The following is a 13,128-nucleotide window of genomic DNA, read 5'->3' on the forward strand; positions in this document are numbered from 1 at the left end:
CACTCACATGTGGCATTTAAGAAAACAAAAGAGCAGAGAGAAAATAAAAGAGAGACAAACCAAGAAACAGACTCTTAATTATAGAGAACTGATTGTTACCAAAGGGGAGGTGGGTAGGGATTAAAGACTACATTTAGCATGATGAAAACAAAATAAAATAAAATGATAAAGGGGAAATGGCCCCAGGGGGAAAAAAGGATTTATATCGTTTAGTTTTGCTGAAATGGTATACTGTTACTGCCTTTTTTTATTTTTTATTTTTATTTATTTATTTTTTAAACATTTTATTTATTTATTTGAGAGAGAGAGAATGAGAGACAGAGAGCACGAGAGGGAAGAGGGCAGAGGGAGAAGCAGACCCCCTGCTCAGCAGGGAGCCCGATGTGGGACTCGATCCCGGGACTCCAGGATCATGACCTGAGCGAAGGCAGTCGCTTAACCAACTGAGCCACCCAGGCGCCCCTGCCTTTTTTTAAATTATAGTTTTCTATTGGCAGATATTGTCATTTGACCTTTAATTAAAATTTAAGAAGTAATACTTTCTTAAGAAATAAATAGATCATGTAAAATATCCACAGAAGAATGTTGCCCCATTAGTCTCCACCTGAAATTACATTCCCAGAGGTCGCATTCTCTAGGGTGAGGATGTGCATGTATACATGAAAAAACTACACCCTTATTCTGTTGGATGGCTCATCATCGTGCTTGTTGACCTGGTTATTTTACGGAATTCTGTTTGCTCTGATAGTGACAGGGAAAGGCCGTCCATAAAAATTTTTTGTTCTTCCATTAGAAAAAAACTATTTTAACTCCTCTAGATCATCATTCCTTCAAACTTTCCAAACACAGAAAAGCCCATCTAAATCCCCAAACCTCGTATCAAAAACTATACATTGTAAAACTCCAAAGACTTTGAGATCGGGACAAGGCTGCCATTCATATATTCCTCCAGCAATTATTGACCAAGTTCTCACTGAGTGACAGGCACTGTGCCAGGAGCTGTTGTTGGGAGACACTGTCCCAGAGCTCACAGTGTGAGGCAGACACGGAGCGGACCAAACTGGACGCACAGGATGAGGGTGCCATAGAAGCGACCTCACAGTCCGGGGAGCAGGGGACATGGCAACCAGCCTAGTCTGGGCGAGGGCGGCAGAGAGGTTGGCCTGCCGGCGGGGTCTCTAGGAGGTGGGCAGGAGAGTCATTCTGGGCAAGTCGTGGTTAGGGGGGCGCAGCGTGCACAGAAAGGGGATGGGGCAGACGGCAGGGAAAGGTGCGAGCCGCACGGCTGGCTGAGACTGAGACCTGGGGTAAGCCGCGTCGGCGGGGCGGCCCGGGGAGGCCCGGGGCCTGAGCTTCCTCCCGCGGGGGCTGTCAGCAGGACCCCGGGGTGCGCGGGGGACTGAAAGGACCACCTGGAAGAAGAGGGGGTGGACGCCGGTGCGGGAGGAGCAGTCAGGAGCGTGCCGAAATTGTCCGGAAGAGGAACTATGAGGTTGAAGAGTCAGTGACTTTGAAAAAGCAGCCTGTGAAGGTGTTTCTGAAGTAAAACAAAAGATCTAACGACCCGACGGGGAATAAACACGGCACACAGGTTCCACGTCGCAGGTCCCGACAAATTATCGAAAAATCACGCCGCTGCCTGACCACAGAGTGGAAGTCCTCTAAGTTAATCATAATCAAGTTTAATTTTTTTGTTGTGGGAATTAAGACATGGGGAAATGCGTAGACTCGATGTACCACAGGGAAAACCTCTCCCCTAAGCATTTTTAAAATGCCGCCAGGACAAAAGAAAGAGGTGGGCTTTCAAGTTAAGGACACTTCAACCTCCCGGTAAGGTGTATTTCAGATGGGCAACGGTGCTGGGTGAAAACTCAGTCCACCGCCAAACAGCCTAAGAACACTCTTCAATATCGGATTACCATAAAGATAGTGTAGCAAATGCCACGCAGACCACCTCACGTCCAGGTCCCCAAGGGCCTCTTTCATTGTCCGCGGCAGCTAAGCGGCTCCTTGGCCAGCGCAGCGCCAACTCGAGCGCCTCACGCACGGCGCCTGCGCACAATCCGCAGGGTGGGAGGATGACAGCCCGCGGAAGACGTTTCCCAGAAGCCCGCGCCACTCGCTGCCGTTCTCCCTCCCGCTCACAGGCCGCGTGACGTCACTCCGCCCGCCACGTTCCTAGGTCGCTAAGGGTGGTTTGCCAGCGCCCCCCCGTGGTCCGGTTGAGCGTTGCAGCGGTGCGCGCAGGGCCCAGCAAGCGAGTAGGGAGAGTGCGGCGGATTCTGCCGCCCGCGCCGCCGTCGTCACCGTAGCGCGCCGACATGTGGCGGCGCGGCTGAGCGGAGCGGAGGGGGAGAAAGGGGAGGGCACGCGCGGGGAGGGGAGGGAGGAGGCCAGACAAGGCGGGGGGAGGGGGAGCGGCGGTGGCGCAAGTCGCGCGGAGCAGCGCAGCCCGGGTCCGCTCTCTGCTCCGCCGCCACCTCCCGACTCGGCGGGTAGAGCCGGCGCCCTAGCGACCTCCGGAACAACTCAAAGCGGACTAAGGAGTCCATGTTGGGGAACTTGGCGTCGTGACGGGGACCTAGGGACCTGCAGTGGGGCCGCCGCCGCTGGAGCAAGCGCCTCGACCTCGGCCTGAGGTAAACACGGGCCGACCCCGGGGGCGGATGGACTCCGGCAGCTGTCGGGGCGAAGTGGAGGCTGTTACGGGCTGGCGCGGAGCGGAGGAGCGGGCCGGGGGCGACGGGAGGGCGGACAAAGTTTCGGAATCGCGCGCGGCCCAGACGGCGTCCTGCGCTTGGAGGAAAGTTGGAGCTGCCTCTCAAGGCGGGGGAAGCTGCGGCGGGGAGGGCCCCTCTTCCTTCTCGCTCCCCGCGAGGGAGGCCCCGCTCCGGCCGCCGCCGCCTCTCTGTCGACACCCCGTCCCATTTCCTCCTTGTGGCCTACCCGGCTCCCGCCGCTTCTGCCGGCGGAGCCTGTCCCCGCCTGGGTGAGGGGTCCGGTTGGGGGGGGGCGGGTTGAGGCAAGAGGCTCCACGACCGAGTCGGCACACATACACCCCCTCCCTGCAGTGGAAACGTGTCTTGCTGGGCTTCCGGGCGCTCCCCGACCCCCGAGTTCGCTTTACTTAGTAGACTTTGCTTTTGTCAATAGTGTCCAAGCCCGCTCGTGAAACCAAACTTTACTACGCCGTGACCTCTCAGTGCGCGAATAGGGAAGAGCCGGCGCGGCTAGGCATCAGCGTTCACCTCGTCCTGAATTTCAAACTCTTCTCCCACCCCCAGTTTTTAAACCCGTTTCCTGGGCTGACAACAAAAGGGCCGGATCTAAACTTAGCTTAATGAGTCGCCCCTCCTCACACCTAGGAATTTTGAACCATTACAGACATTTCTTAGAGATTGCTGGCCGTCTTGCTATCCACACATGTTTTGGAAAAATTGTTTTAAAAGTAAATGCCCGGTTTAAGTAGTTGATTAAAATACTCACAGATTCAAATGTTGAATTGTAAAATACCCCCAACATATTTCTGTAGTGGACTTCTTACAGCGTCTACGAGTTGAGCGATTATCATTAATTTTGGATTGCTTCTAACATCTTTATCATACTACCAGTGATCTAAGATTTTTAAGCAAAACTGATCCAAAAGTTTTTAATGTTTGGCTATTGGACGCTGATCTTAAATTTTCCAGTTTCGGAATTTTGACCGAATTTCGGAAAAAGCATATTAATAGATGTATTTTTTCATTTTAAAAATTAATTCAAGCATATGACTGCTTACTTCAGAATATTGAAGGCAAAACGTTATTAAATAACTGGTAGTTTTTGTATTTTATTGGTAATTGTATTAAAAATTTTGATAAGAATCAAATCTCTTTCTAGACCATTGCTTTCTCTTTCCTGTTTCTTTGGCTGTTGGCTTAATCGTCCCACTTTTTTGCTGTTGGTTAAGAGCTGCAGTAAAAAGTTTGTGGGATTTTTATTTTTGTTGCTTTAATTTATTGGGCAGATGAAAATTTGAAATTGTCTTTGGATTTCTTTTATACTCTTAAAAGATAATCTAAATTTACTTTATATTATGTTTATGCAGTATGAGTTTTTAAAATTATTCTTACTGTAGCTGCACTTTTTCATTACATTTTTTGGTGCTTGCAAGTATATTAATAGTAATTCAGTTTTACATTCAGATGATGACCTTTTTGCCTGAGAATTTGAGTACATTAAAATAAAGATTTTGAGTACATTTTAAGATTTTGGTAGGATAAGATTTGGATGTTTGCTTACTCCTAGTGTACTCACACTCTAAAAGCATTCTTCAGTATGTCAAGGGGTAATAAAACTGGATAGGAAAACAGAAAATTGTTCATAAATATGCTGCCTTCCTGAAATGTGTAATGGAGAAAATTTTAAGAGTGATTTTTTTGGGTATGTCTTTAGGTGGTGGTAGTGGGGTCCATGAGTTAAGATTGAAACTCTTCAGGGATCACCCAGCTTCCTCATTATTTTTTGGGCACTAGCCTGGCTTAGGCAATTTTCCTGAAAAGCTGTGCTGTTAATTAGGGATAGGAGGAAACAGTGCAGTTGACTGATGTTGACTCACCATCAGTAGCATGTTCTAATAGTAGGAGAGTACAGTATTTACTACTCATCGACTTTATACTGAACTTTTTAGGTACACCAGTGAGAAATGGTTGTAAAACCTAACCAAAGAGAGTGGCAGATGTAGAGGTAATAAAAAGAGTCAGCCTTAGAATAATTTTCATTGTAACTTCCCTTTAGCAAGCTCTGCCATCATCTACCTTTGCCTTTTAGTCACGTACATTGGATCTTGACTTACCTTGCCCAGTGAAATAAAGAAGCTTAAAACCTAAATTCTTAGTTATACCTTTTGTCCAAAAGAATAAATTAGTAGCTTTGCACCTTATCTTGCATCTGAATTGTACTAACTGGTAGTAGCACTCAGTAGAGCTCAGAGTTAAAATACCTGGTATTCTCTTAGTATTCCCAAGACTCATCTTTGCATTGTCATTGTTGTCTTTTTTTTAAAGTTGTGGCTTTGTTAATTCTAGTACTTAGGCACATAAAGTTTTACTATAAAATGTAAAAACAGTACCATCATCTCTCACTTGCAAAATAGTTTCCTAAAAAGTCTCACTATGGCCTTTGCTTACCTATATGGTTTTTAACACTCAACTGCCAGAGTGATCCTGATGAAATTTGTCAAACCATGTCACTTCTCTTCTCAAATGGCTTCCGTTCTCAGTCAGTAAAATCCAAGTCTATCGTTTACCAGGCTCTGAGTGTTTTAAGTCTCTTCTTCCTCTCTGACTTGATTATCTTACTCTGTTCAACCAACTTCTACTCTGCTACTGAAGTTTTCTCTGACTACTCTGTATAAAATAGCAGACCTTCCTCCCACATTTCCTACCACTTTTTAAGCCAGATTTTCTCCATAGCGTTTTATCATTTTTTTTTTTTTAAGATTTTTATTTATTTATTCATGAGAGAGAGAGAGAGGCAGAGAGAGAAGCAGGCTCCCAAGGAGCAGGGAGCCCGATGGCGGGACTCAATCCCAGGACCCTGGGATCATGACCTGAGCTGAAGGCAGACGCTCAACCATTGGAGCCACCCAGGCGCCCGCGTTTTATCATTTTCTAACATACTGTATAAATTACTATCTTAAGTTAATAGTCTTTCTTCTTTACTTTAGTGAATTTCTGTGAGAACAGGGTTTGTCAGTTTGCGTCATTGTTTTGTCTCCAAATACCTGAATAATGCCTGATACATGGTCGGTGCTTATATTTAATACTTAATAGATTAACCTGCTTTCAGCTGGAAACATTAAAACATTTAAAATATTAATTGTGGTTTGAAACTTTAAACTGTACTAGTCTCAGTCTTTTGCATGAACTGCTAAGTTACTTATTATCCATGCTTTATATTCAGTTCAGGGGACATTTTCAAAGAAGAGTATGATAGAATGTGATCTTGAAACTGATTTATCAGGATATAGACAGAACTAAGAATACTTAGCTAAGGGTAAAGTGGTATAACTGCCTTACTGTTTAAAAGTAAGACAGTTGTCATTTAGAAGCCAAATTATACTTATTTTTGATAGTTCCAGAAAGCAGAATTATGATTGTGGTAGTGGGTATTGAAAGGGAGAAGCTGCAAGAGTGGGTATAGGGAAATTAGTTAAGACTTTTGCAGTAGTAGTCCAGAAGAGATGAGGATAGCTTGAATTAGGATGAGCATTGTGGAGGTGGGCAAAAGTAAATGGGATTTGAGATCACCAGGCCTTTGTTGATGGATGGAAAGTGAGGGACATAGAAATTTCAACCATCAACTCAGGGAAACAGCTAGGTTGATGGTGATACCACAGAAGGACCAAGGTTCTTTTGATTCTGGCATATTGCATTTAAGATACCTTTGGAACTTTCAGATGGAAATTAGATAGTAGGGTTCTAAATTTCAGAGGAGAGGTATGGGCTGGAAATAGAAAATTGGAGTCACTTACATAGATAGTCAAAACTAAGGTGGAATTGCCTAAGGGAGGGAATATAACTTGAAGGGAATCACAGTGGCCTCTAACATAAAAAAAAAAAAAAAACTTTGCTGGAGGAATGTAAGCTCCCAAAGAATACTGTGAAGGTCAGAGAAGTAGGAGTTGAGTGTGGTATTAGAGAAACCAAAGGAAGAGAGTATTTCAAGGGGAGAGTAATCAGTAGGGTCAAATATTGATGAGAGTTGAGTAATGTAAAAGCTGTAAGATTTTTTTTTAAGTTTTATTTATTTGAGAGAGAGAGAGCAACAGCACAAGTGGGGAGGAGAGGGAGAAGCAGGCTCCCCGCTGAGCAGGGAGCCCAACTTGGGACTCAATGCCAGGACCTTAGGATCATGACCTGAGCCAAAGGCAGACGCTTAACTGACTGAGCCACCCAGGCATCCCAAGATTTTTCTTTTTTTTAGAGCTGGGGGGAGAGGGAGAGAGAGAATCTTAAGCAGGCTCCATGCCCAGCACAGAGCCCAACAAGGGGCTCAGTCTCACCGCCCTGAGATCACCACCTTAGCCGAAATCAAGAGTCGGGATGCTTAACCGATTGAGCCACCCAGATGCCCCAAGAGCTTAAAGATTTTTTCATTGAATTTATTTTTTTTATTTTTTATTTTTTTTAAAGATTTTATTTATTTATTTGAGAGAGAGAATGAGAGAGAGAGAGAGCACATGAGAGGGGGGAGGGTCAGAGGGAGAAGCAGACTCCCTGCTGAGCAGGGAGCCCGATGCGGGACTCGATCCTGGGACTCCAGGATCATGACCTGAGCCGAAGGCAGTCGCTTAACCAACTGAGCCACCCAGGCGCCCTTTTCATTGAATTTAACAACAAGGAGCTCATTGGCCTTTTGAATAAGCAAGATAGTAAGCTTCTTATTTTCAAATTGATGCTCCTGTAATTGCTTAACTAGTTGTAAAAAACTGAGATCAGAGATTAAGAGGGGCGCCTGGGTGGCTCAGTTCTTAACCGTCTGCCTTCGGCTCAGGTCATGATCCCAGGGTCCTGGGATCGAGCCCCGCATCAGGCTCCCTGCTCAGCGGGAAGCCTGCTTCTCCCTCTCCCACTCCCCCTGCTTGTGTTCCCTCTCTCACTGTCTCTCTGTCAAATAAATAAATAAAATCTTAAAAAAAAAAGAAAAAGAAATTATCTGTCCACATTACAGAAGAGACCTAATGTTTGTCAAATATTTGCTATGTGCCAACCACTCTGTTTTAGACATTTTACATAAATTTTCATTTGACCTTTTCAGCAGCCTTGCAATATTGGGTGTATTAATTCATTTTACAGAAAGGAATCTGAGGCTCTAGAGAAGTTAAATTACTTGCTAAGTGTCAGAGCACTTGTTAAGAATATATACTCAAGTCCATCTGACTCTTCGGTCTTTATTCATTGTATCAGTTGGCCTTTCAAACTCTAAGTCAGTGCTATCAAGTAGTAGACTTTTCTGTGATGATTGAAATGTGTATCTGTGCTACCAATACAGTAGCTGATGTGGCTGTTGAGCATTTGAAATATGGCCAGTGCAACCGAGGCACAGAATAGTCGTTACAGTGGAGATGTAGATCAAAAGTCATTAAGAATCCCATAAATAATAAAGCAGAGTCTTTTCTTATAATAAAAAGAGATGGAAACACATACTCACTTGGAAGGAGTACTGCTTTACTCATATGCTAGTTTTAGGTGCTGTAAATGAATATTGTAGATAATCTTTTTCTTTTTTTAAAACAATTTTAAACTTTCAGAAAGGTTTCAAGTACAATACAAAGGACTTTTTTCCCTGAAACATTTGAGAGTAAGTTGCAGACTCAGTCCTGCTTAAGTCCCAAGTCCAAGTACAGAGAAGATTTTACAAGCCCTGAGCCATTTGGGAGTAAGTTGCAGATGCCTTCTCATCACCCCAAACAAAGATAAGGACTGTCTTTTACATAAATATATCAAAATCAGGAAATTAACATTGCTATATTACTACAATTTAACTCTCAGACCTCTTTCAGGTTTTGCCAGTTTCCACAGTAATTTCGTTTGTTAACAAGAGTTCACATTTCTGTGTTGCATTTAATTGTAATGTCTTTCTACACTCCTTCAACCTAGAATAATCAATCCCTCAGTCTTTTCTTGATTTGCATAACCTTGACACTTTAAAAGATTGCAGGTTAGTTTTGTTGTTAAATGTCTCTCAGTTTAGATTTGCCTGGTATTTCCTCATGGTTAGATTCAAATTGTGCATTTTTTTCGCAGGAGTGTCTCAGTAATGATGCTGTGATCTCATTGCATCCTATTGGATGGCATACAATTTCTGTTTGTGCCCTAACTGATGATACACACTTTGATTAAGGTGAAGTCTCCCAAGCTTCTTCACTAAAGTTTTTTTTTTTTCCTCTCTTGATAACTAATAAGTATTTTGTGGGAAAGTATTTTGATACTTTATAAATAGCCCATTCTTTATCAGATTTGCTATTTATTCTCAAATTGTCCCAGCTTTGACCAATGAAAGCCCCTTCAAGCTGGTTTCTGTGTTCTTTTGACTTGCTCTGAGCAAGTGTGACACAAGAAAATGTTCTAGGGTCACCTTGTACATATTTTCCCTGCTATGACCCTGGAATCAGCCGTTTCTCCAAGGAGGGATTTCTTTCAGTGAAGAAAGGTATTTAGAAAACCAAGATTTGGGTGCTATTTTTATTTCTGTATATACAAAAACCCATGAGCTGGTACTAATTTTTCCAGTTTCAATGTTTGTGTTCCAGCGTTTGTTTTCATTTTCTCCCTCTCCAGATTTATAACATCCTTCTCTTACAAGGGGAAGCCTGACTCCCAGTATCCTTAGTGTATTTACTTATGATCAATCACCAGGATGTAGCCAAATTCCTTTTGTCACTATTGCTTCCTCCCCTGTGTTGCATAACATTTTCACTCTTCTTAAGGCTCTGAGGACTTGTGCCAAGATGCATTCCTCACTCTGGGCTCCCTCACCATCCTTCATATGGACACTGGCGTTAACTTGGGCTCCAGCACCTCCAGGCAGAATACCAACATACAGACATGTTTTCTTAAAGATTATACTCATTTGTTTTTATAAAAGATTATCACACCAAAACTTGTAGTGAAAATTATGATCAAACATGTTCTCAACTTTTAAAATTTAAATCCTCTTGAGATGCTGACATCTCTGTTAGTGATAACACTAATCTCCCTCCTTATTTTCCCTTTTACCCAGGAGTTCTCAGATGTACTTACAGGAGAGTCTTTTTAATATAATTTTGACAGTAAGGTAAAAATTGGTTCTTTGGAGTCAGTCAGACCTAGCTTTGCATTCTAGTTGTCCCAGATAGTGATTGTCACCTTTTATTGGTGACTTAATCAGTGTTCTCACCTATTTTAATTTTTAAGGAACACTTACCGAAGTCCAGTGGTAATAGCAGCTAATTCCAGTCTCTTTTGTTTCATACCTTAAGTTAACTCTGTTTAGTGATTTTCAAACCTTTTTAATGCAGTATTACTAGTGTCGAATATTGGTGGTGTTTTAATTTTTAAAATGTTATATAGTATGGGGCCTTGAGGATTAAATGTGCAAAGGCATGTCAGAGTTTATTGCCTGATATAAAGTAGGCATTTCCCCTACCCATAATCTTCTGCTATAGGTTTGTTGATATCTGTGTCTAGTAGGTCTGGGGATGAAACATGGTCTTTGCCCTTGAGGGGCTTAGTCCTAATCAGGCCTTCTTTATTGCTCCCCAGTGTTCTTCCATTTTTTCCTAATTAGTTTTCCATACTTTCCTCTCTTTCTCCACTTTCTGTTGCTGCATTATTTTCAAAACCCCCAGTTTAAACATGTCAAAATAGATAAATGGGATTGAGGTGGACTTTTTCTTAGCGATTTCCTACTTTTTACAAAACACAATTTAAGTCCTACCTTGGACTTAAACTTTTAAGTCCCTTTACATTCTGGCCCATAATTATGTCTTTACCCTTATTTCCTATCGCTGTTCTAAATGAATTCTTTCTGACTAAATTAGTCCTGAAAATTGCCTGTAGTTCACATTTGGCACTTAGCATATGCTATCTTGTTCATCTTTTGTGTGCTACTTCTCCAACTCTAGTTTTTGCAGCAGGAAGGGTTATAGTATCTTAATCTGTCTTTGTATTCCAAGCCAGCCTCAATACCCTGGCCAAAGTAGTAGTTCAGCAGCTTAAAGTAAACGAAAACAGAAATATAAATATTAAAGAGAGCAGCCACAGCAACACTGCTTTGAAAATACTCTGGGCTCAGTGAAACAGCTTACAAATGATAAATGAGCTGTTAAGGTAAATATACTTGTAACACTATTTTGTATGCCTAGATGGCCTGTCAAGAAAATTGTTTCTTTAAATTATTGTTCTAATGGGGAATAAATATTAAAAACTTAAAAAATTTGTAAGGTATCATTCACCTGAAAACCTTACCGTAGACGAGCCTTCAGATAGGACAGCTTTAATGCATTAAGGCCATATTTCTTTAGGAACTGTTATACGTGTTCAGTTACTTAGACATCAACATGAGTAATATGAGGGAGATGCATGAAACGGAAAATAGCTTTATTGTTTCAAAACTGCCACAGAAGTAGATAAAACTAATAAAACTAAATGAAGGAGGAATCTATTCAAGCCCTTAAGAGAAGTTAAAAATATATTTTATATTAATATAGCCACTCCAACTTTCTTTGACTACTATTTGCATGGCATATCTTTTTCTATACTTTCATTTTAACCTATGTTTTTATATTTAAAGTGAGTTTCTTAAAAAGCAGAACGAGACCTATAAATACAGAGAACAAACTGATAGTTGCCAGAGGGAAGGGGTGGGTGGGAGGCTGGGCAAAATGGATAAAGGGGAGTGGGAAATACAGGCTTCCAGCTATGTAATGAATAAATCACAGGAATAAAAGGCACAATATAGAGATTATAATCTTAATATTTTAATAGCATTGTATGGTGACAGATGGTAGCTACACTTGCGGGGAGCATAGCATAACATGTAGAGAAGTTGAATCACTATGTTACACACCTGAAACTAATGTAACATTGTGTGTCAACTATACTCAAAAATTTTTTTTAAAAAAAGTTGAGTTTCGGGGCGCCTGGGTGGCTCAGTCGTTAAGCGTCTGCCTTCGGCTCAGGTCATGATCCCAGGGTCCTGGGATCGAGCCCCGCATCGGGCTTCCTGCTCGGCGGGGAGCCTGCTTCTCCCTCTCCCACTCCCCGTGCTGGTGTTCCCTCTCTCGCTGTGTCTCTCTCTGTCAAATAAATAAATAAAATCTTTAAAAAAAAAAAAAAAGTTGAGTTTCTTGTAGACAGTATGTAACCCAGTGTTTTTGTGAAATCTAATCTGACAATCTCTCAATTAGTATGTTTAGGTTATTTATATGTAATTATTGATATGATATACTAATTTGTTTCCCATTTCCTGCCCTTTTTTTGATTATGTGCATATATTGAATATTTTACTTTAAATTTTTTTTTTTTTTTTTAAGATTTTATTTATTTGACAGAGAGAGCACAAGCAGAGGGAGAGAGAGAGAGAAGCAGGCTCCCTACTGAGCAAGGAGCCTGATGTGGGACTCGATCCCAGGACCCTGGGATCATGACCCGGGCCGAAGGCAGCCACTTACCCGACTGAGCCATTGACTTTTTGACTATATCTCTTTGAGTTATGTCTTAGTGGTTGCTTTAGGTCAACTCTTAACAACTAGAAATGTGTCTAGTTTGATTTGAGATACACTATAAATGTAAGATACACAGCAGATTTCAAAGACTTACTACCACAAAAAGAATATAAAATGTCTCATTTAATAAGTTTTTTACTGGTTAATATTTGGACATATTGGGTTAATAAAATATACTAGATTGATTTTATTTTAACTTTTAAAATATGGCTACTAAAAATTTAAAATTGTATATGTGGCTCACATTATTTTTATTGGATAGTGCTGCTCTAGGAATTATATATATGTATATATATACTGAAACATTAACAATCTATTTAGAATTAATATTTAGTACTTGAAGTGACTGTAGAAGCCAAACAACTCCTCCAGTGACCTTTATGTTAAAGTTGTTGCATGTATTACATGTATATGGAATGAAACATACAGATAACATACAGAGACTAGACAGTAGACAATAATGTAATTTTTGCTTACAGTAATCATATATTTTTTAAAGAATTTAAGAGGAGAAAAATAGTCTCTTATCTATATGTAGCTATTGACTATTTGTCTTCTTTGTTAATAGAATTTCAGGTTTCTCTCATATCATTTCTCCTCAGCTTGGAGAACTTCCTTTAGGATATCTTTTATGCTATATACCTTGCTGGTGATAAATTCTCTTTGTTTTTCTTAATTGAAAACGCGTTTTCCACTTTCATTTTTGATGGATTTCTTTACCAGTTACAAAATTCTGGGTTAACAGTTTTTTTCTTTAGCACTGAAGATGTCCTGCCTTCTTGGATCCCATTGTTTCTGATGAGAAGTTTTCAGTAATTTGAGTCATTAATTTGAATCATTAATTTAATCTGTATGTTGTGTTTATCTATTTTAGAGAT

General features: G+C 41.4%; 1 protein-coding gene across 2 annotated transcripts in view; it reads left to right on the plus strand.

The window, feature by feature from the left end:
- Window positions 1–2,317: 2,317 nt before the first annotated feature.
- SCAF11 (SR-related CTD associated factor 11) overlaps window positions 2,318–13,128 on the plus strand; it is a 74,195-nt gene continuing 63,384 nt past the window's right edge. For both annotated transcript variants that reach the window (XM_032420864.1, XM_032420866.1), the window contains exon 1: window positions 2,318–2,639. The gene's annotated coding sequence lies outside the window, so the exon portion shown is untranslated. The remainder of the gene's footprint in view (window positions 2,640–13,128) is intronic.

Source organism: Phoca vitulina, unplaced genomic scaffold, assembly GCF_004348235.1.
Source record: "Phoca vitulina isolate PV1807 unplaced genomic scaffold, GSC_HSeal_1.0 scaffold23, whole genome shotgun sequence".
NCBI classification, from domain to species: domain Eukaryota; kingdom Metazoa; phylum Chordata; class Mammalia; order Carnivora; family Phocidae; genus Phoca; species Phoca vitulina.